This window comes from Bombina bombina, chromosome 5 (assembly GCF_027579735.1).
Source record: "Bombina bombina isolate aBomBom1 chromosome 5, aBomBom1.pri, whole genome shotgun sequence".
NCBI lineage: Eukaryota > Metazoa > Chordata > Amphibia > Anura > Bombinatoridae > Bombina > Bombina bombina.
Window position 1 is genome coordinate 545720901 of NC_069503.1, and position 25314 is coordinate 545746214.

The window sequence follows — 25314 nt, forward strand, 5'->3', positions numbered from 1 at the left end:
TATATTGTAATTTGAGTAGTTCATTCTGCTGAGAAAAATATCTTAGATCTGATTTATTTTAGAATCTGCTTGATTAGTTTGACAATCTCTTTATTTGAGCTTAGGTTTATATTTTTAGCACATGCACATTCACTGTATACTTATTACATAATTGCCTTTAACTCCTGAATAATGAATGTCAGATTTGGAGAAAATACTAATCACAGATGGGAAAAATAGTTTGATGTCTATAAGACATTTGAGATGCATGAATATAGCATATGGTAAATGGACAGACTATTTAAAGGCAGGACTTTTGTGGATCAATTTGAATACTGGATTAAATTAGAGATAACGATGAAGCTATTTTTTTATATTCTGTCAAATTGATGACTTTAATTGTAGCAATAGAAAACAGTTGTAGGAAGTAACAATTTGAAAAAAGACACTTTGGTGCAGTCTGAGAATTGTTGTCATAAAATATTGTGTAATTATAAAAATACTGCAAGCAAAACAAATTTAGAGTCAAGCAGAAATCAGTTAGATTTAGTGACTAATATCTGATCAGCTATCAAAATCAGATTAGATATCTAAATTGGAAAGTTATTTAAAATTGTATGATCTTTCTGATTTTTTTTTACTTATTTATATAAGATGGTAATGTAAGTGTAACTTTTTGTTAAATACATATAAATACATTTAATATTTTCTTGGAACCTACAAGAAAAAAGTGAAGGGAAAACCAGTCTTATTTGAAACTGCTACTGCTACAGCTATTTTGCTCCTGCAGCTGCTAGACTCTGCCTCTAACACAGGTAGTAGAAATGACGTGAAAATGGACTTGTAGCTACTGCAACTGCTGCTAGATTATCAAAATATGCAACTGAAGCTTCTTGAAACTACAAATCCCTACAATTTGTATTCCTATGACTGCATGGACGTAGCGAACACAAGGGATTTTACCTATGAGTGTCATGTGATAAGTCAGTGAAGATTGATTTGCTACTTAACAAAACAAAAACGCCACTTTTCCTGTAGCAAACCTATTTTTATCAACATTGTGTAATGCAACCCAAAATGTGGTGGATATGTTATTTAAGATCTCACAAAGGGCTATTACAAGTGGTGTGCTATAAACTGCGCAAGGTTTACACACACGATAGTGAGTCATAAACTAAGCTTTGCAAGCTTTAGAAAAATTACCCATCCTATCTTTCCAATGGGCTCCTAAAAACATTATTCTGCAGTCATATTACAAGTTGCTGGGTAATATGCATGTGCCCAAATTATCAAGGAAATTTCAAGATGTTTTACCACAGCTCCCACCTCTGGTTAACTCATTTGGCTTTTATGTTTTCAATACATTTCATCTGCATATGGTCAAGAATCAATACACATAGGTCTAGTGTACTAGAAATTAAACAACCATCACAGCCAATATGTCCCAGATTAACAACTTGGCCTATCATGCCATTAACTTGCCTTTTTTGATCACCATTGTTTAGCCCTGCTCTTTTCATTCATTACTTGGCTTTGCTAGTTGGCTATGCAAATATGGATACCAAGTTTGCTTGTTCCCTTGCTTGTGGACAACTCTGTCTCAACATAATCATATGTGCCAGCCGTTTGGCCCAGAGTAGCAGGTTTGAGCTGCAATTAGGGTTGACACCTTTAGTTCAGGCCAAACCCGTAACTCTTGAGCGCAGCAAATATGAGACACGTTAATTAAGTATCTATATATCACATCTTATTCTATCCTCATTTATTTATTGCAACATGTAAACTGCAGACAAATGTGGGCGATAGAGAGATTCTGTAAGGCTGGAAATAGGAAATGGCAGACCAGCTAGAAGGCCTGGCAAAATTTAAGTTGTGACACCTGTAGTTACTCCCCTGTATGTAATCACACTTACCAGTTTAAAAAAATTAAAGCATCAACATAAATATTTATACATTAAAAGGCATCACAAATACTACATTTTGCAGTCATGCCAGTACTCATGTGTTCACCTCTTTAAAGCTGCCAAGATACTATTTACAAGTCCTGGTACCTAAATACTATTTTATAGGCTTTGATCTAAAGAAGCACTGTGTAAAATGCAGCAAATGCTGACAATTTGCATGTTTTAGGTATTAAATAAATGCATTACTTAAAGGGACACTCAATCAAAATTAAACTTTCATTATTCAGATAGAACATGCTATTTTAAACAACTTTCCAATTTACTTCTATTAACAAACTGTGCACAGTATTTTTATATTTAAACTTTTTGAGACATCAGCTCCTACTGAGCATGTGCAAGAATAAGTGTGTATGCATTTGTGAATGGCTGATGGCTGTCACATGGTACGTGTATGCATTTGTGATTGACTGATGGCTGTCACATGGTACAGGGGGAGTGGAAAAATACATAACTTTTAAAATTGTCAGAAAAAAAATCTACTACTCATTTGAAATTCAGAATAAGTGCTATTGAATTGTCTTGTTTTCTTGCATTTGTTGATTATGCAAGTCTACTGTGTTGACTGGTCCTTTAAATAATTTTAGTAAAAGCTTTACTCATGCAACCAAAAGTTAAACAAATGTGTATAATCAATGATCACACTGAACACCATTTGCACATTTTGTCTTTAACATGGATGTAAATGAAATATCTTACATTCTCTGCAACTAAGTATAAAGTAATACTTTATAGGCTTTTGTAGGATCTAAGCAACCACTGTGATACTAGAATGTATCAAACAGGCAAAAATACTGCACTGTTCAGAATAAATGTTAAAATTGGTAAACCTTTGTTGAAAAGTAAAAATAAGGGGGGTGCTGACTGTATTTATATACAGAAATATACCAATGCTGACATTTCATATTAGCAGCTTTATCTATTTCATAATACACAAATAATAGTTTCTGCTCAAGAAACCCTAATAAATAAAGTAAATCATTTCAATAATACAAGTTCAAACAATAGTGTCTAGACTCACTGAGCATTATTAGTATATCATGTCATTAATATGGCTGAAAAATAATTAAATAATAATTACTGAACTATAGCATGTTTCAATTTTCAGAAGCCAGATAAATTATATGTTGTTATAATAATACTCAGCATGAGTATATATATATATATATATATATATATATATATATAATTCTAACAACACAAAGACTTCAAATGGACATTATCTTTACATAAACCTCATTTAATTTGCTAAAAAATATATACAAAGTGTGATATATATATTATAAATGCACTACATCTTTTAACCTACTCCACACTTTGTAAAACATAATGAGCCCAGAGTAAATTCAGTAATAACAGTAACTTCAGAGCGTACAATACCTGTCTCTTGAAAGTTTACAGACTGCATTCTTGTCATTGAGACCTGCACTGCAGAGGAGTAATTGCTTTTCTGCCACATAGATTACATGGCACAAGATAGTTCCCATCCAGATAAATGACCTACTGAATTTCAGAGTAACACACAGTCTTAGACTCAAGATATGCCCCTCCTCTCAATGAGGCAGATGTGTTAGCTGCCTCCTCAGGAGATTTTTTATGATTGGCCTAACCATAAAAGTGACACCTAACCTGTCAGACAGTTGTCGGGTACAAGTGAGGCTGAACTCATCGCTGCCTCTCTCTCTCTGAATTTAGCAGTGAAGCTCAGAACATTTGGTGAATTTTTATTTTTATTTCAATTTTATTTTCATATTCATTTATTTTTTTTCTTTTCTTGACAGGTGAGGCTCTGCATCCCCTGCCTCCCCTGACTTCATGTCCCTGGCCTCTGCCATGTTTGACACATAATCATAATGCACTCACACATTTATGTAGTAGTCTCCAACATGACGTTTGCTCAATGTACTATTTTTAGTAGCAGTGTTCTAAGTTACCCATGTTTGATAAAGGTCCTAGGTGGAGGACCGAAACATTGGATGTTTTTGGGTGTGAAGTGTACCACAATATGTGAATAAAGTGGTAACATCCTTATTGAAGAAACCGGGTGCAAGTTATTTCTTTGGAGTATATATATATATATATATATATATATATATATATATATATTTATATTAATTGTTTAAAGTTCTATAAGTTTTATAAAATCAGATAAAAAAAATTAAAATGTTTCAAAAATGTTAATTTGGGGTCTCCAGTCTTTTTTAAAAATATTGAAACTCCCTCACAAAGTTGGCTAAAGAAACAAATGCCTTTATGAATGAAGTAATAATATGTTGGTAAAAAAATGAAGACAAAGAAAAGTAATTTATTAACTTAAAGTGGCAATTTCACATGCAAAATAAATAAGTACAGTTATTGAGCTATGATTCACATTTCAAGTTATCCAAATTAAGTCCAGCAGATAAACAGTTAATACTTTGGCTTTAAACAGCCAGGGAAAACATCAGAGCAGCATCTTGAGAAAGGCCTGCACAAGGCTGAAACTAGTTGAAATTGATTAGCTGCTGCAGGACTGTTTTCCTTTTGAAGCACAAACACTGTTTGTTACAAGGATCTACAAGGAGCAAAAAAAACAAATTACAACATTCTGATTGAACTCCTTTCAGCCACTAGTTTAACAGTGCTAGAGACTCCAAGACTGCAAAAAAGAAAAAATACTGCTTAAAGAAAACTATTGTGTCTTTCTAAAATGACCCCTTAGCTGTGATTACAGACTGGATCACCTACACAATTAGGGACTGGATGAAAAAGCTGCTAATACAGTAACCTTTCAGTCCTAAGGAGAATCTGACTGCATAAAGGAACCTGGTGAAAGAGGTAACAGAAAACACAGACAACAAGCTGCATACAGGAGAGTTTAAAGTGTTGTATGCTTACACAAAGTGCAAGTACAAACAAATAATAAAAGTGGCATTTCAGTGAGCCTTCTCCGCAGAAGGTGCAAGCCATATCCTTTTGCGATCCTCCAAATAAGGATCAATAATAACATTACTTATTTGTGGCTACAGCCCCACTTAATTAAAACTACAGATGGAAGACCCCCTTTTTCAGTTTTACATGTTTTTAAGAGTGCACACTCTATATTGTTATTCTATATGAATTGTGAGTTTATGATTGTATTTTTAGGAGATAAAAATAACTTGTGTTTAAAATACTGCCTTTTTTAGTAAACAGGTTTTAAAAGAACCAATTAAATACTGTTGTATACGTTGAATTTAGCAAGTAGTGTTCGTATCAATTATTCCATATTTACCTTTAGCTGATATTTATTAGCGCTCACTCTGTAAGGTGTTTTAGTTTATGATTCAGATAGGGCATGTAATTTTAAAAAACTTTCTAATTTACTTTTATAATCAAATTTGCTTTGTTCTCTTGGTATTCTTAGTTGAAAGCTAAACCTAGGTAGGCTCACATGCTAATTTCTAAGCCCTTGAAGGCTTATCTGAATGCACTTGACAGGTTTTCACAGCTAGAGGGCGTTAGTTCATGTGTTAAATATGAATAACATTGTGCTCATGCACATGGAGTTATTTAAGAGTCAGCACTAATTGCCTGAAATGCAAGTCTTTTTAAAAGATCTGAGATAAGGAGGCAGTCTGCAGAAGCTTAGATACAAGGTAATTACAGATGTAAAAAGTATATTTCTATAACAGTGTTGGTTATGCAAAACTGGGGAACGGTAAATAAACGGATTATCTACCATTTTAAATTATAATATTTTAGGTGTTTACTATCCCTTTAATCAAACCCCAAAAATTTCTAAGAGAACATGCAAGGAATGGATAAATAAAAAGTGATTAATTAGAATTAAAACCAGTGATAATTAGTGATGTCGCGAATAGTTCGCCAGCGAATAGTTCCCGGCGAACATAGCTTGTTCGCGTTTGCCGCAGCGGGCGAACATATGCGATGTTCGATCCGCCCCTATTCGTCATCATTGAGTAATACTTTGACCCTGTACTTCACAATCAGCAGACACATTCCAGCCAATCAGCAGCAGACCCTCCTACCTCCTGGACAGCATCCATTTTAGATTCATTTGGAAGCTGCATTCTTAGTGAGAGGAGGGACAGTGTAGCTGCTGCTGATTTAATAGGGAAATCGATAGCTAGGCTAGTGTATTCAGTGTCCACTACAGTCCTGAAGGACTCATCTGATCTCTGCTGTAAGGACAGCACCCCAAAAAGCCCTTTTTAGGGCTAGAACATCAGTCTGCTTTTTTTTTTTTCTGTGTAATCTAATTGCAGTTGCCTGCCTGCCAGCATGTGTGTCAGGCTCACAGCGTATACTGTGCCCACTTGCCCAGTGCCACCACTCATATCTGGTGTAACAGTAGTGTACATTTAAAAAAAACAACACTTTTTTTGACTGTGAAAAAATAGCAGTCAGTTTCCTTCACACGTGTGCGTTTCAGTGCCTGCCTGCCAGGGCACAGTGTCACCCCAGTGCAACTCATATCTGGTGTAAGAGTAGTCTATATTTAAAAAAAACAACACTTTTTTGACTGTGAAATAATAGCAGTCAGTTTCCTTCACACGTGTGCGTTTCAGTGCCTGCCAGGGCACAGTGTCACTCCAGTGCAACTCATATCTGGTGTAACAGTAGTGTACATTTAAAAAAAACAACAATTTTTTGACTGTGAAATAATAGCAGTCAGTTTCCTTCACACGTGTGCGTTTCAGTGCCTGCCTGCCAGGGCACAGTTTCACCCCAGTGCAACTCATATCTGGTGTAACAGTAGTGTACATTTAAAAAAACAACACTTTTTTGACTGTGAAATAATAGCAGTCAGTTTCCTTCACACGTGTGCGTTTCAGTGCCTGCCTGCCAGGGCACAGTGTCACCCCAGTGCAACTCATATCTGGTGTAACAGTAGTGTACATTTAAAAAAAACAACACTTTTTTGACTGTGAAATAATAGCAGTCAGTTTCCTTCACATGTGTGCGTTTCAGTGCCTGCCTGCCAGGGCACAGTGTCACCCCAGTGCAACTCATATCTGGTGTAACAGTAGTGTACATTTAAAAAAAAACAACACTTTTTTGACTGTAATAGATTGAATAGCAGTTAGTTGTCTGCAAGCGTGTGTGTCAGGCCTACAGCGTCTATTCTGCCAACTTCTGCCAGTGCATAGTGCCACTGATATATGTACCTGATAGGGGACATAACAGGGATTAAACTGATAAGAATAGTACTACTTAACACAGAACTCCTATCTGGTGGCACATTAGATTGCATGCACAGTGCCCCAAATTTGAAGTAGGAGGACCGACCAAGCATCTTTTTCCATCTCCCGGTTCCTAAAATCGATGCCATATACACGTCCCCTGATAGGGGACGTAACAGGGATTAAACTGATAAGAATAGTACTACTTAACACACCACTCCTATCTGGTGGTACATTAGATTGCACGCGCAGTGCCCCAAATTTACCGACCAAGCATCTTTTTCCATCTCCCGGTTCCTAAAATCTATGCCATATACACGTCCCCTTATAGGGGACGTAACAGGGATTAAACTGATAGGGATAATACTACTTAACACACCTTATAATAATGTAGAGAGAAGCAACGCAGAGAGAGGAGTCTGAAGAAGAGGAGTCAGAGGAGGAAGGTGGCTTTGAGGAGGTGGAAGACCAAACACAGCAGGCGTCCCAGGGGGCTTGTTGTCACCTTTCGGGGACCCTTGGTGTTGTACATGGCTGGGTGGAGGAAGAGACCTTCAATGACATCAGTGAGGACAAGGAACGGGACATGGCTAGCTTGGTATCCAACCTTGTGCAAATGGACTGTTTGCGGTTGTTTGCGGTGCGTTAAAGGGACAGTCTAGGCCAAAATAAACTTTCATGTTTTTGATAGAGCATGTAATTTTAAACAATTTTCCAATTTACTTTTATCACCGATTTTGCTTTGTTCTCTTGGTATTCTAAGTTGAAAGCTTAACCTAGGAGGTTCACATGCTAATTTCTTAGACCTTGAAGCCCACCTCTTTCAGATTGCATGTTAACAGTTTTTCACCACTAGAGGGTGTTAGTTCACGTACAGGTATACCTCACTTTACAGCGCTTCACTTTACAGCGTTTCGCTAATACAGCACTTTGTGGAGCTGAAGTTCATCCTCCACTGATTTTGTAACAGTGCTGTAATCATCGTGAGATTGCGAGAAAAGTGACTGGCACCATTTTGTTATGATTAGTTCACTCTGTTTACAGCATTACAGTGCAATCTGTGTCTGTGCTATAGTCTGGCAAATTTTACTACAGTAATAGTCAATATTTTACAGGTACAGTATTTATTGAATACTGTGCTGTGCTAGTGTTAAACTAAACCTAGCACTATTGCACCCCTAATATTTGTTAGTTCAAACATGTTTTTAAACACACTGGCAAGTGAAAAGAAAGCTAAAACTGCCTTGTTTCACTTTAAGGCGGTTTTCACTTTACAGCGGGGCTCCGGTCCCTAACCTGCTGTATGAGCGGGGTATACCTGTATTTCATATAGATAACACTGTGCTCGTCCACGAGAAGTTATCTGGGAGCAGGCACTGATTGGCTAGACTGCAAGTCTGTCAAAAGAACTGAAAAAAGGGGCAGTTTGCAGAGGCTTAGATACAAGATAATCACAGAGGTTAAAAGTATATTATTATAAATGTGTTAGTTATGCAAAACTGGGAATGGGTAATAAAGGGATTATCTTTTAAAACAATAAAAATTCTGGTGTAGACTGGGGGGCGGAGCCGGCGCTTGATGCAGATGGCCGCACTTTAGGTGAGCTCCGGTATACTAGCCCACAATAATAACCCCAACACCTCCAAAACTATTACCACGGGCCAAATAGTATTACCACTGCAATCTGGATGCTACGCTGAACATGAGGAAGCCTGCAAATCCTGCAAAAGATACCCGATACTGCCTATAAAAACCATGATGGCTGACAGCAATGCAGGACTCAGTGAGTAAAACACGTTCATACTCATATCTAACAGTCTACTCCCACTCTTAATTTTAATTTTAAAGAACCGGGACCCATTTGTAAAAACAAGCAAAGCACCTACTATGGACCGCATACAAAAGTATTTAAAAAGAGTTGTACGCACTTAAAAGTGCCGGGCGCCATCTTGGCCACTCAGCACACGCAGTAACGATCACACAGCTTTGCTCCTAATGCTGCTAGAGAACTCTGGTCTCCGGACAGTAAGTTTAAAGAGGCACATGGAAAACACATCCATAATCAAGGGACATGTGTGCAACAAAGGATTAATTCATGACTCAGTTTAATCTGCCACTCTCACAACAGCTCAAGCAGAGGAACTATGTCACAACATAAAGAGAGACATTGCTCAATAAATTACGATAGTGTTTGCCTATGAATCTCATCACACAGATGATATATTAATCACGCTGCAAGGGATTAGATGTACAAACAGGGACTGCAGGTATTGCATCTATTGTTTTTCTCTGGTTCATAGGAGGCAGATGGAGAGGCCAGAGTTTCCTCTACCACTACTGCAGTAGTGCACCACAAATATGCCAGGATAATCTATATCATATTAATGACATAAAATTACAGCTGCTTTATCACGTCCTTTACCTATAAAGAAGGGGAATAGCTTTTAGCCTCCCAGAGGGAGATAACAAAGATTAGATCACACACTTACTCCAGGCCTCAATAATTGAGTAAAGGAATCGGGTGTATAAAAAAAAAAAAATAACAAAACACTTAAATCAATCTATGTAAAATAAGAGAAGATTGCATTCTACACTGAACTTCTAGTGATTACAAGAGAGGAAAACTAGCGAGCGCTTACTGATTACAATTAAAAGACACAAGAGATGTCTCCCAGGAAAGCTTCACACAAGGGGAAAACTAATAAAGGTGGAGGATCCATGACACCGACTGTGGATGAATATTTCAAAGCCACCCCCTTACCACCTAAGGACCTGGCACAAATATCGCCTAGACAACATCCTACCTCTGGATCTTCAGAATCAGAATCTGATGACGACGGTGACATGGTCACAGTACCAAAAAATGTAATTTCTTCTATCCCCTCTAAAAAGGACTTTACAACTCTCATAGTACAAGTTAAACAGTGCATAAAAGAAGAAATAGCAGACCTTAAAAGAGACCTGGGGGAGATAGGGAGCAGGGTGGAAGATCTAGAGGAAACTACACAGGCTCACTCTTTAGAGATGTCCAAAATGAGTGATCAAATGGAACAACAAGATAAAGTGATTATACAACTAGAAGATAAACTAGAAGATTTGGAAAATCGCTCTAGAAGACATAATATAAGAATAAGGGGTATCCCTGAGACTGTAGAAACCACTGGTTTACAAGAATATCTGCAATCACTATTCTCAACACTATTAAATACACCTGATAACACAGAAGTGGCTATAGATCGAGCTCACAGAGCATTGAGGCCTAAACCCCCAGAATCAGCTCCCCCCAGGGACGTGATAGTGAGGATCAACAACTATCAAATAAAGGAAAGCATTATGACAGCAGCAAGAGAGAAACGCCCGATACAAAAAGAGGATTCAACCCTGCAGCTCTTTGCTGACTTATCCAACAGAACTCTCCTTAGGAGGAAAGAGCTAATGCCTCTCACGAAACACCTGCAAACCAAAAACATCAACTACAGATGGGGCCATCCTTTCCATTTAACGGCAATATGGAAGAACAGGAGGGCAACATGTACATCTCCATCAGAAATTGGAGACTTTTGCAAGAAATTAGAAATTGCACCTCCACCTGGAGACTCAGACTCAAGACAAGGCACCACTACGGCTTCATCTCCTCCTATCGCCCCTTTACCCCAACGCAGGGAATGGCAGACAGTCAAGACAAAGAAAACATTATCTCAATCTTCACAGAACTCTGTGACCCCAATGGGTTGAAAATAAACTGATTTGGGACATTCTGTATAAAGGGTGAGATTACTGAAAGAGTATATGTGATACATGTATGTTGTAAAGCTAAATGCAAAAATGTGTTTCATGTCCCACAAGTTGAATGTTCCTTGGTTATTCTATAAAAGCAGATATGCGAATACGGCAAGTATTCGAGAAGTGCCTAGATGATAGTCAATAGTATGGTACATTTTCATTAATGTTTAGTGTAATTGTTCACATACCAAATGTTCGGTTTGTTTAGTTACAATACAAGATGAGAGTAAAAAGAGGTGAATGGTACGCAACATATGTGAAAAAATGCGTGGGTTAAGTAAATTCCGTTCGGAATTGATTAACCATTCCCCCTTCCTATTATCATGATTCTGTTAAGTTATTAGTTATATGTATTGTTATAGGTTATGTTATTAGAAATTTCTTAGAGGTTGTCTTGCAGACTTATCCAATCCTATATACAGGTAAAATATCATGCCGGAAAAGAGGAGGAGGTAAGATATATGTAAATGGGTGATACACGTATTCAATTGATAACACAAAATGTAAAAGGCTTTAATGTTCCACACAAAAGATCACTCGCTCTTAGAGACTTAGGACACAAAGGAGGGGAGATAGTAGGAATACAAGAAACTCACTTTAAAAGAGGGTCCATACCTAAATTCATGCACAGCGTTTACCCACAGCATTATCATAGTGCGCATAAAGATAAAAAGATTAACGGAGTGAGCATCCTTATACATAAGTCTATTCCATTTAAATTGTTAGAACAGAAAAAAGATAGGGAAGGCAGATTCCTTGCCATAAGCGGAATCCTATATAATAAAATAGTAACAATAGTAAATATCTATGCGCCTAATCACAAACAAGCTATATTCTTTAAATCTATAAGTCCTCTCCTCCGGGATATACAAAAAGGACAATTGATGGTGTTGGGAGATTTCAATGTGCCAATCAACCCCTCTTTAGATAGTTCAAATGCAAACATACACATTGCAAAAAATACATTGAGGTCGCTTTGGCACTTTTTAAAGGATTTTGGATTGCATGACCCTTGGAGAATTGCTAATCCAGATAAAAGGGATTACACATTCTTCTCTAACCCCAATAGATCATATTCAAGAATAGACTATATCCTATTAGACCACCTCACACTATCTAACGCTACACTAGCAAACATTTCACATACAGCGTGGTCAGACCACTCCATGGTCCAATGCTCAGTAATCTGGCCTACAGCCCCAATAAGAGACTTCAATTGGAGACTTGATGAGACGTTGATAGCAGATCCAGGGATAAGTGATAAGCTAGAGAAGGAAATTACAGAATTCTTTGTACACAATGCTAAAGGGAACATTACACCAGCTATGGTCTGGGAGGCCCATAAGAGCGTAATAAGGGGTTCACTGATTAAAATTAAGGCCAACAAAAATAAAAAATTGAGAGAGGAATACAATCACATAGCTAAAGAAATTGAGATCTTAGACCTTTTGCATAAACTTCATCCACAAGACGACAGCATCCTCCAACAACTAAAATTTTATAGAGCTAAAATGTTATCACATCTACATATAAAAGCGCAGTCGACAGCATTCAAGCTTAAACAGAAATATTATCATGAAGCTAATAAACCAGGGAGACAACTAGCGAGATTACTCAAGTCTAAGCTAGCAAAATCATATATACATTCTATTAAAACCCAAACAGGAGAGAGAGTAGAAGACACAAAAAGAATAGCTGATACCTTTAAAAATTACTATCATGCTTTATATAACCTTTTCCCCAGGAGAGTTAGTGCAGAACATGAAATTAAATGTCTAGAATACCTAGAGTCAGTGCAAGTTCCAGAGGTTTCCGAAGCTGATAGGACAATGCTACAAGCTCCCATTAGTCACAATGAAATAATAGCAGCCATTAAATCTTTAAAACCTGAAAAAGCACCAGGCCCGGATGGGTTTACTGGGTCATACTACAAAACATTCTCTCATGTCTTGACCCCTCATTTACTAAATACCTTCAACCAAATTGATGAAGGAGGTACACTGCCAGACACCATGCTACAAGCTTATATCACAGTCCTCCCCAAACCGGGTAGGAAACCTGATACCCCTGCAAATTACAGACCTATATCCTTATTGAATATAGATCTGAAAATACTGGCCAAGGTGCTAGCGTTCAGAATTAATAAATTACTCCCAACTTTGATTTCCCCAGATCAAGTAGGCTTTGTACCGCGGAGAGAGGCTAAAGATAATACCGTTAAATTATTAAATATTTTAGAATATATTAATACTAACAAACTTCCATCAATATTCCTTTCCACAGATGCTGAAAAAGCGTTCGATAGATTAGATTGGACCTTTCTTCAGACAACCCTAAACAAATTCAATTTCCCTCTTCCTTTTATAAATAGAATCATGGCCCTATACTCCTTTCCCACCGCCCAAGTTAGAATAAATGGTACGCTTTCAGAACAATTCGAAATACGAAATGGCACACGTCAGGGCTGCCCGTTATCCCCACTTTTATTTATCCTTTCCCTAGAAATTTTTGCAAGTAGAATCAGATTAAACACCAACATAAAGGGCATAATAATCAAAAATAGAGAATACAAATTATCGATGTTCGCAGACGATGTTTTAATGTCTTTGTCATGTCCTATAGGGTCTCTCTCCGCGGTACAATTAGAAATGTTAGAATATGGAGAGGTTTCGAACTTCTTAGTGAACCCTAGTAAATCAGAATTATTACCTTTACACATAACTCCAGTGGATTTGACCAATATAAAAAAAAACAGTCCATTTGCAATCCAACAGAAATACCTTAAATATCTGGGTATATATCTATCATATAGCTTAGACTTAATTCGCACTTTTAATTACTCCAAACTCGTGAATAATATTACTAACCAGGCCTCCTCGTGGCTTTCTAAAAACATTTCGTGGATAGGGAGAGTAAATACAGCAAAAATGACATTATTGCCAAAAATTCTGTATATATTACAGACGCTACCTCTTCCTAATACACAGTGCTACCTCCTAAAATTACAAAGAGCGTTATTTAGCTTTATATGGAAAAAAAAACCTGCACGCGTAAATAAATCCTCCTTGTATGCTAATAAGGACATGGGGGGTCTGGGAGTACCCAACATAGCACTTTACAAACAGGCGATATCATTACAGAGAATAGTGGAATGGTGTAGATATAACCCAGATGAGCCAAAACACTGGATTCAGATAGAATGTGACATTAGTGATGTTTCACAACTAGGGGGGGTATGTTGGATACCCAAATTACTATCTCAGATACAGAGTAACACCACACATACGGTATCAAACTCCTTATCAGATTAAAAATACATACGTGATAACTATAGAGACATCTCCAGCGCATACTCCCCCCTGACTCCAATATTGATGAACCCTGAATTTCAAGAAGGCCAAGTGCATCAGCCATGTGGTAGACATGGATTGAGAGACTATATTCCTGTTACACTTATAGCCACCTCAAGGAAATTGAACCAGAGAAAGGAATTACAAGAGACAGGGGTTAGCTTCTTTGACCAATGGTTTAGATACCATCAGGTAAATCACTACATTATGACTCACAGAGATAGGAATAATTTGTTGAGACAATTAACACCTTTGGAAAAGATGTGTATATCAAATACACCACAAAAAGGGCTAATTTCATCTATATACAACATACTACTCATAGCAACTGCCCCAAAACCTCACAATTTCACAAAAGGGTGGGAAAGGGAACTTCTAGGGGCTCAGAGCCCAAAGGCTTGGGAAAAGATCTATCATAGCTTAGCCCACTCTGCACATACAACATATGCCCTGGAAACAAATTATAAAATACTTTTCCGTTGGTATTTAACACCTAATAGAATGAAATATCTATTTTCATCTGCAAATGAGAAATGCTGGAGATGTAAACAGGAAACAGGTAATATGGGCCACATCTGGTGGTCGTGTGAGAAAATAAAAACTTTCTGGGAAAATATAGTCAAGGAAATAAATATTGCAATGTCATGTAATGTCTCATGTGACCCATTGGAATGCCTTTTTAATGTGTTGGGAAGCGTTCAGTGTGCTATCAGAAGAAATGTCATACATGTTATGTTAAACACAGCAAAACAGCTCATAGCTTCAATGTGGAGATCAGATAAAGTCCCCACAGTGGAGGTGTGGAAAGAAAAGGTTGGGAGAGCCTTGATGCTAGAGAGGTACTTTTACCTCAAAACAAATAGGTTGACAGTGTTCCATGATATGATGTTCTATTGGGATTCATATATAGGTAGATAACAACAAAAACTTAGGAAAGACAGTTACTCACAAATGTCTTTTACGACAAGATAGGAAGCATAAAATGTATCGACCAAATGGGACAACACGATGATATATTCTTGCCTGTTAAACTCAAAAAAAAAAAAAAAAAAAAAAAAAAAGGATTCAAGACTGCAAGTAGTTGATCTATTTAGTGATGTTAATGTTCATTTGTTCATGTTTAGTTAATTGTTATGACTAATGTAATATCATACAACGCAGGAAATACTTTTGTAAGAAGAACAAATACAGAATACCTACCATTGGGACTGTGAATAACTGATCAATATAACTCAGATACAGTTGTGTGTAAACACAGAATAGAATGATAGAATCGACTTTTGTTTATTAGAAATACTGTAACCCACTGGTGTTTGTACATTGTATTTTCTCTTTGAAAAAATCAATAAAGAATAAAATATAAAAAAAAAATAAAAAAAAAAAAAAAAAAAAAAAAAAATTCTGGTGTAGACTGTCCCTTTAAACGGGGAGTTTGGTCTGTCACTGTGAAGCGGGCGTAACCCTTACACTACCTGATCGATACAACATCATACCTGATGTTTTAAAGCACGTTATTCCAAACAATTTAGGAATGTTAGGTGATTTATGTCCTTTATGGCTTAAAAACAGACTCTGCATCAACTATGTAATTTTCCATGGGAGTTTTGCCATGGATCCCCCTCCGGCATGCCACAGTCCAGGTGTTAGTCAGCACTAATTGCCTGAAATGCAAGTCTTTTTAAAAGATCTGAGATAAGGAGGCAGTCTGCAGAAGCTTAGATACAAGGTAATTACAGATGTAAAAAGTATATTTCTATAACAGTGTTGGTTATGCAAAACTGGGGAACGGTAAATAAACGGATTATCTACCTTTTTAAATTATAATATTTTAGGTGTTTACTATCCCTTTAATCAAACCCCAAAAATTTCTAAGAGAACATGCAAGGAATGGATAAATAAAAAGTGATTAATTAGAATTAAAACCAGTGATAATTAGTGATGTCGCGAATAGTTCGCCAGCGAATAGTTCCCGGCGAACATAGCTTGTTCGCGTTTGCCGCAGCGGGCGAACATATGCGATGTTCGATCCGCCCCTATTTGTCATCATTGAGTAATACTTTGACCCTGTACTTCACAATCAGCAGACACATTCCAGCCAATCAGCAGCAGACCCTCCCTCCCAGACCCTCCTACCTCCTGGACAGCATCCATTTTAGATTCATTTGGAAGCTGCATTCTTAGAGAGAGGAGGGACAGTGTAGCTGCTGCTGATTTAATAGGGAAATCGATAGCTAGGCTAGTGTATTCAGTGTCCACTACAGTCCTGAAGGACTCATCTGATCTCTGCTGTAAGGACAGCACCCCAAAAAGCCCTTTTTAGGGCTAGAACATCAGTCTGCTTTTTTTTTTTCTGTGTAATCTAATTGCAGTTGCCTGCCTACCAGCATGTGTGTCAGGCTCACAGCGTATACTGTGCCCACTTGCCCAGTGCCACCACTCATATCTGGTGTAACAGTAGTGTACATTTAAAAAAAACAACACTTTTTTGACTGTGAAAAAATAGCAGTCAGTTTCCTTCACACATGTGCGTTTCAGTGCCTGCCTGCCAAGGCACAGTGTCACCCCAGTGCAACTCATATCTGGTGTAACAGTAGTGTACATTTAAAAAAAACAAAACACTTTTTTGACTGTAAAATAATAGCAGTCAGTTTCCTTCACACGTGTGCGTTTCAGTGCCTGCCTGCCAGGGCACAGTGTCACCCCAGTGCAACTCATATCTGGTGTAACAGTAGTGTACATTTAAAAAAAACAACACTTTTTTGACTGTGAAATAATAGCAGTCAGTTTCCTTCACACGTGTGCGTTTCAGTGCCTGCCTGCTAGGGCACAGTGTCACCCCAGTGCAACTCATATCTGGTGTAACAGTAGTGTACATTTAAAAAAAACAACACTTTTTTGACTGTGAAATAATAGCAGTCAGTTTCCTTCACATGTGTGCGTTTCAGTGCCTGCCTGCCAGGGCACAGTGTCACCCCAGTGCAACTCATATCTGGTGTAACAGTAGTGTACATTTAAAAAAAAAAATTTTTTTTGACTGTAATAGATTGAATAGCAGTTAGTTGTCTGCAAGCGTGTGTGTCAGGCCTACAGCGTCTACTCTGCCAACTTCTGCCAGTGCATAGTGCCACTGATATATGTACCTGATAGGGGACATAACAGGGATTAAACTGATAAGAATAGTACTACTTAACACACCACTCCTATCTGGTTGCACATTAGATTGCATGTACAGTGCCCCAAATTTGAAGTAGGAGGACCGACCAAGCATCTTTTTCCATCTCCCGGTTCCTAAAATCGATGCCATATACACGTCCCCTGATAGGGGACGTAACAGGGATTAAACTGATAAGAATAGTACTACTTAACACACCACTCCTATCTGGTGGTACATTAGATTGCACGCGCAGTGCCCCAAATTTACCGACCAAGCATCTTTTTCCATCTCCCGGTTCCTAAAATCTATGCCATATACACGTCCCCTTATAGGGGACATAACAGGGATTAAACTGATAGGGATAGTACTACTTAACACACCTTATAATAATGTAGAGAGAAGCAACGCAGAGAGAGGAGTCTGAAGAAGAGGAGTCAGAGGAGGAAGGTGGCTTTGAGGAGGTGGAAGACCAAACACAGCAGGCGTCCCAGGGGGCTTGTTGTCACCTTTCGGGGACCCTTGGTGTTGTACATGGCTGGGTGGAGGAAGAGACCTTCAATGACATCAGTGAGGACAAGGAACGGGACATGGCTAGCTTGGTATCCAACCTTGTGCAAATGGACTGTTTGCGGTTGTTTGCGGTGCGTTAAAGGGACAGTCTAGGCCAAAATAAACTTTCATGTTTTTGATAGAGCATGTAATTTTAAACAATTTTCCAATTTACTTTTATCACCGATTTTGATTTGTTCTCTTGGTATTCTTAGTTGAAAGCTTAACCTAGGAGGTTCATATGCTAATTTCTTAGACCTTGAAGCCCACCTCTTTCAGATTGCATGTTAACAGTTTTTCACCACTAGAGGGTGTTAGTTCACGTATTTCATATAGATAACACTGTGCTCGTCCACGAGAAGTTATCTGGGAGCAGGCACTGATTGGCTAGACTGCAAGTCTGTCAAAAGAACTGAAAAAAGGGGCAGTTTGCAGAGGCTTAGATACAAGATAATCACAGAGGTTAAAAGTATATTATTATAAATGTGTTAGTTATGCAAAACTGGGAAATGGGTAATAAAGGGATTATCTTTTAAAACAATAAAAATTCTGGTGTAGACTGTCCCTTTAAACGGGGAGTTTGGTCTGTCACTGTGAAGCGGGCGTAACCCTTACACTACCTGATCGATACAACATCATACCTGATGTTTTAAAGCACGTTATTCCAAACAATTTAGGAATGTTAGGTGATTTATGTCCTTTATGGCTTAAAAACAGACTCTGCATCAACTATGTAATTTTCCATGGGAGTTTTGCCATGGATCCCCCTCCGGCATGCCACAGTCCAGGTGTTAGTCCCCTTGAAACAACTTTTCCATCACTATTGTGGCCAGAAAGAGTCCCTGTGGGTTTTAAAATTCGCCTGCCTATTGAAGTCTATGGCGGTTCGCCCGGTTCGCCCGTTCGCGAACAGTTGTGGAAGTTTGCGTTCGCCGTTCGCGAACCCAAATTTTTATGTTTGCGACATCACTAGTGATAATTAATTAACATCCCTCTTTAAAGTGCCATAAAACAGGTTGAGATCTGTGTATATCCTAAAAGGGCTAATTAAAGGAACACTGAACCTAATTTTTCTTTGTGTGATTTAGATAGAGCATGCAATTTTAAGCAACTTTATAATTTACTCCTATTATCAATTTTTCTGCGTTCTCTTGCTATCTTTATTTGAAAAAGAAGGCACCTAAGCATTTTTTCTTGGTTTAGTACTCTGGACAGCACTTTTTTTATTGGTGGATGAATTTATCCACCAATCAGCAAGGACAACCCAGGTTGTTCACCAAAAATGGGCCGGCATCTAAACTTACATTCTTGCATTTCAAATAAAGATACCAAGAGAACGAAGACAATTTGATAATAGGAGTAAATTAGAATGTTGCTTAAAATGTAATGCTCTATCTGAATCACGAAAGAAAAACATTGGTTCAGTGTCCCTTTAAGTAAAAATAGTTTGCATAGAAACATTGTTTGGGAAGTAATTTTAAAATAATTTTCAAAAATAAGCAAAAATACTTAAAATAGCCATGCTGTCTGAACACTGTGCTCCACCCCTCTTATCAGTGTTTAGACACAGGCATTGTATTTCACCTGAGTTCACAGATTCTAGGCATGCTCCAGCAGATAATCCCGTTTCATTTGTGCATTTTACCAAAACAACAATGGATATAGCTACAACCATAAAAGTAATTGTGTGGGGGGAGTTAGAGCTGTACAATTCAGAAACTAAAAAGAATGGGTTAATGGTGAGGCACTGCAGTATAAATTTGCAGGTAAAGTAATTAATGTACATATTATTATATTTTGTCTCTATATCAACTTGTTTTATGTCCCTTTAAAAAGCAATGAATCCCATTTTTTTCTTTCATGATTCAGGTAGGGCATGACATTTTAAACAACTTTTTAACTGATGTTTATTATCAATTATTTTTCAGTCTCTTGATATCTTTTGTTAAAGGGGCATCAATGCACTACTGGGAACTAGCTGAAGAGATAAGATGAGCCAATGACAAGAGGCAGCAGATAGCTTCCAGCAGTGCATTGCTGCTCCTGAGTCTACCTAGGTATGCTTTTTTTTAAAAAGATACCAATAATTAGATAATAGAAGTAAATTGGAAAGTTATTTAAAATGGTATGCTCTGAATCATCAAATACATTTTTGAGGGTTTATGTCTCTTTAACTCTGGTTACCTAACTAATGGTTCTTTCAAAAAGCCTATCAATTAAAAAGAAGTTACTGATGAGTTTTTCAGAGTAAAAAAAAAACTATAGTGAAAGTTAGAGGGGCTTAAAATGAGGAATTAGGGCAACCATCAAGAATGGATAAGCTTTATGATAACCCTGGAACCAGGATTAGGACAGGAGCCTGCTCTTAGCTGAGGGCCTTGGGAGACTAGTCATGGTGGGGATTCTCTAAGGCAGAGATATCCTTAATACAAGAAAAGAAAATTTTTTTTGGGGGTCCCTATGTGCTCTGGAGTTTAAGGTATACGGTAAACTGCAGGGAAAAGTATAAGTATGATGAGGCTCCCACAGATAATTATAGTTGGAGAGTTGGGAAAATTGCACAATTAGGTGTCCTGGTGGCAATAGTGGTTGGGAATCCATTCTATTACCTGTTTATGTGATTGGAAATATTGTGGCTGGGGTTAATAGTGTATGCACTCAAGGTTAATGAGATAGGGGATTCAATGCAGTAGGTAATAGCAAGGCTCAAAGGACCTGTCAACACAGTAGATTTGCATTATCAACAAATGCAAGATAACAAGACAATGCATTAGCATTTAGGGGCAGAATTATCAAGCTCCGAATAGAGCTTGATGCCTTTGTTTCCACGTGAGCCTTGAGGCTCGCCGGAAACAGCAGTTATGAAGCAGCGGTCTCCATAACTGTCCCGCCTGCTTTAAGGCTGCGGACATCAATCCGCCCTGAGATTGGCTGCGAATTTGCAGGAGGCAGCATTGCACAAGCAATGCACAAGAACTGCTTGTGCAATGATAAATGCTGACATCATATCATGCTGTCAGCATTCATCGATGTCTGAGCGGATCATGTCGGACAGACCCATGATAAATCGGCCCATGGTCTGAACTTCAAATGAATAGTAGATTTTTTTTCTGACAATTTTAAAAATTATGTCTATTTCCACTCCCCCTGTACCTTGTGACAGCCATCAGCCAATCACAAATGCATACATGTACCATGTGACAGCCATCAGCCAATCACAAATGTATACACTTTTATTCTGTGAATTCTTGCACATGCTCAGTAGGAGCTGGTGACTCAAAAAGTTTAAATATAAAATGACTGTGCACATTTTGTTAATTGAAGTAAACTGGAAAGTTGTTTAAAATTGCATGCTCTCTCTGAATAATGAAACTTTAATTTTGACTTGAGCATCCCTTTAATAGTGGAGCTGAAGAACATGGGTGTTGTTCTATAGGGTTGATCAAGGGCTATCAGAGGTACCAGAGTTATCTTAATTAGAAAGATCAATATGCATTCTGTGGTGTCATGACTTTACAACAGGTCAAGACAGAGATTATTGAAGAATTAAAGGTCAGAAGAAACTGCAGCAGAAGTGTTATAAACAAAACAAGATTCCTTTTCCATGCATGGGAAGTACCAGTTCTTTACACTTGCTATGAAGGTTTTGCTTGTTGCTATGAAGGTTTTCTTATTATTTTTCTCTTGCACCATGATACTGTGCCCTAAATACCCCCCCCCCCCCACCATTCTAATCCATTAGAGGAGTTTGCTATAAAAAAAAACAACAAACTACTTTGCATGAAACTGGTTTTGGCTTGTTTTTGGCATTCCAATCAATTTTAATCATCACTCTAAAATAGTTAAAGGGACAGTAAAGTAATAATTACATTTTCTTGATTAAGATAGAACATGACATTTTCAAAAACATTTCCAATTTACTTGTTTTATTAAATTTGCTTTGTTCTTTTTGTGTCAGTTGTTGAAAAGAATTCCAAAGCAGGCTCAGAAACAACACTGCACTGCTGCAAGCTAGTTTCTATTTGGTGGCTCCTGCATTAGCTTACCTAAGGTGACCATCAAGCTTTCAGAAGTGTATTGCCTCTCCTTTAAAATGATAACAAGAGAATGAAGTATAAAGTTGTTTAAAATTGTATTTTCTCTCTGAATCATGTAAGAAATTGTTTGGGTTTTATGTTCCTTTAAGCCTCCTGACTTGCAAATACAACATATAAAGAACATTGTATTTTCTTATACTTGGTTTGGATAAACATGCAAACAACAATAACTAACAGGCTTTTTAAGTTTTTTGTATAGTTACATGGGAGCAAAATGTAAATAGTGAAATTTAATGTAAACAAAGGAGATTAATTGATTTGAAATTCATGATGCGTTCCTTAATATATTTTAATAATGTTTTTTGGGCCAGATTTTAAGTGGGGAGCTATTTAACGCTTTTGCTCGAGCATTAACTGCGCTAGAAGTAAGCTTTTTGTGAACGTCAGGTTGCGCTCGTATTACAAGTTGAAAGTAAAAAGTTATTGCTTGCGTGCTAACCCGACGAGCAGAAAAAGACAAATTTAGAATATTTCCTCTACCAAACCGTAATGTCACCCTCAGTTGCATGCACCAAAATAACTAAACTGAGCACATATTATGGGTTCACGGAAGCGCAAATATGCGCTCAACTCTTACTCTAGCCCTAAATGAAATATCAATGTGTATTAATGTTTGTGCTATTTTGACAAGTAGCATAAATAAGCAAAGCAAGTTTGAAAAAGTACTCACTGTTATTATCATTATTGCATTATTAAGGCTGTGTAGCATATTATCTACAGAAGAGTGAACAACAATACCATCCTTCAGAAGAAAGAAAGTACATTTTGACAAAAAAAAATGTTTTTTGTTCATTTTAATGAACAAGACAATTTACAGTTGATTATGTGTTACATGGATGTTTAAGCATGGAAGAAAATGATTTTCATATTGAGTTCTATTGTCTAATTATTGTAATAAAAATATCTGGACTGTTGAATTATGTTGATAATAATATTGTATGCATTAAAACTATTTTTTCAGTGCAATAAGATTGATGATTAATAACTTTTAGTACTTTTACACTTCCTTGTATACTAGGGGCTCCATGTACTAAGCCGTCAATTAATCCGACATTTTAGATGCGGATAAACTCGCCGTTACTTGCCACGGGCGAAATGTTGTCTGCTGTCACTATGTACTAAAAATCCACCAAGAAAGACACATCTAGCCCACCGCGAACAGTGGCGGATTATTGATAAATTTGACGCCTCGCTCGCCGCAACTAAGCTAATGTACTTAAATGTCAGTTGAATTGTATGGCCAATTATTAACACGTGACATGCAAGGTGTCAAAAACGTCATAGTAGTCGCGGGAAAAGAATTTGGCTACTATAAAAGTGCAACTTTCTAAACAGTGACTACAGTGTGTTATTTTTGTAATATTTATTTACAAATTTGATATGGCTTCATCTGAATCTGATACCACTTCAAAATCCAAGAATCCTCACTTTTCGCATCAGCAAAATGTAGTTTTGATTGATATGATTATTGACTCTTATGATTATTTATTTGGATGTCGGGTCAAACAAACTAATTTTTCAAGAAGGAAGATGATCTGGCAAAGGATAAGCGATACCGTTAGTGCCCAGGGTCCTGGAATAAAGGATGTCGAACAGCTCAAGAAATCTTATAACAACATCAAACGTTTCAAAAAGCAGAATTGGGGGGGCGAAGTTAGCTGCCAAACAGAGAAGACGTACATTGAGAGAGCTCTCTGCCAGTTTACTAAAAATATTAAAGTAATTTTGATTATTTTCAACTCAGACACTGATATACCCAGGCTCTGGTCTTTGGCTACACTTGGATCTATAAAATCCCTGGGTTTGAACAACTTACAGTCCCTGCACGGAGCCGACAAGTATCACAGAACTGTAAGCCTGCGACCGCATTAGATTGGGATCCAAATCCAAACACCAAGTTTGCCTGTCTACTGTGCTCCGGAGGGTCGGGATCCGCTTCGGAGGGCTGAGGTGCAGCTGCCAAGTGACTCCTAACTTACGATCGTACCTCAAACTGGTAAAGTACAGAGTGATGCGTGACAGCCGGAGGCTAAAGATCTAAGGACTAAATTAGCTGGTTGCAGGTAGCCTGATACTCACAGCACACAGGAGACCTCTATACCGAAGCTCCGACAGAGAAGTGATGCCCGAAGAGGAGTGATAGCTGAGCTCACCTTCATCGGCACAGTTCTGGTGCGAAAATCTGCCATTTTGATCATCATATCCCTGGCACTAAATCGGACCGGACTAAAGATAGTGTATGAGGCAGGTGCAGAAGAGCGATCCCGGCATACTCACCCTCTAACTTTTCACCGGTAAGAAGCTACAGTAACACGTGCATCCCTGCTGCCTCTCCTTATATATAATCTGAACACCCGATCACAAACACAGACATTTACACATACCCCACGTGGCATCAAGGGCCTTATAATCTGTCAAACTGCCTTCCGCCCACGATCTCTAGACACTGTAAAGAAACCCACTGCTTTTCTAGGGGAAGAAGGTAAAGAAGTGAAAAGACTCCCCTGTATTTTGCCACAAAGACTCCTGAGAAAGGGACACAGGGGCAAATTACATAACACAGAGTCAGCAACACAATAAGGATCCTAGGAGATCTGGGCAATTGTATTTGGAGGCCTCAGACCTAGTAACAGGAGGGTACTCCAGGTGAAATTTTTGGTGCCCTAGTGAGTGTTCCATACATGGACTGAGAACTTGGGAGAGTGTTGTAGAAGGGCCTAGGGGAGATCAGCCAGAACAGCCGAGCTGGAAGTAGTGGCTCAGGCCTATATTGGCAGTGGGACTGGGAGACCTAGATAAGCGAGATACACCTCCACAAGTACAAAGTATTGCTGTAGGCACCACGCAGAGCCCTGTCATTTGGCCATCAACACATGAGATAGTGGGCTGGGGCGATCGCTGCTTGTCTCCCTAACTGGGACCCGGAGGCCAAGCTTGCTACATCATTAGTCTCCTGACCGTATAGAGAGGAGATAAGATAAGCCTATACTCCACTACTTAAGAACATTGGGGGACTGGTCTCTCTCCTCCCTTTCCCGCCAGCCCCAAATTCAGCACCAATTAAGTCACCCTTTTCTCCCTGGTGATATCAAACTGCCGTAACATGTAACCCACCAAGTGAAGGTCTGCACCCCCGCCAGTCCATGAGACTACAGTAGCATACTAGAAACGAGCAGGTCCCCATTGACATTAAGCAGATCCGTTACAAACAGAAATCACTGATCATACACCGCAATGTCACAAGTCCATAAACGGAAGCAAAAATCTCATACCGCA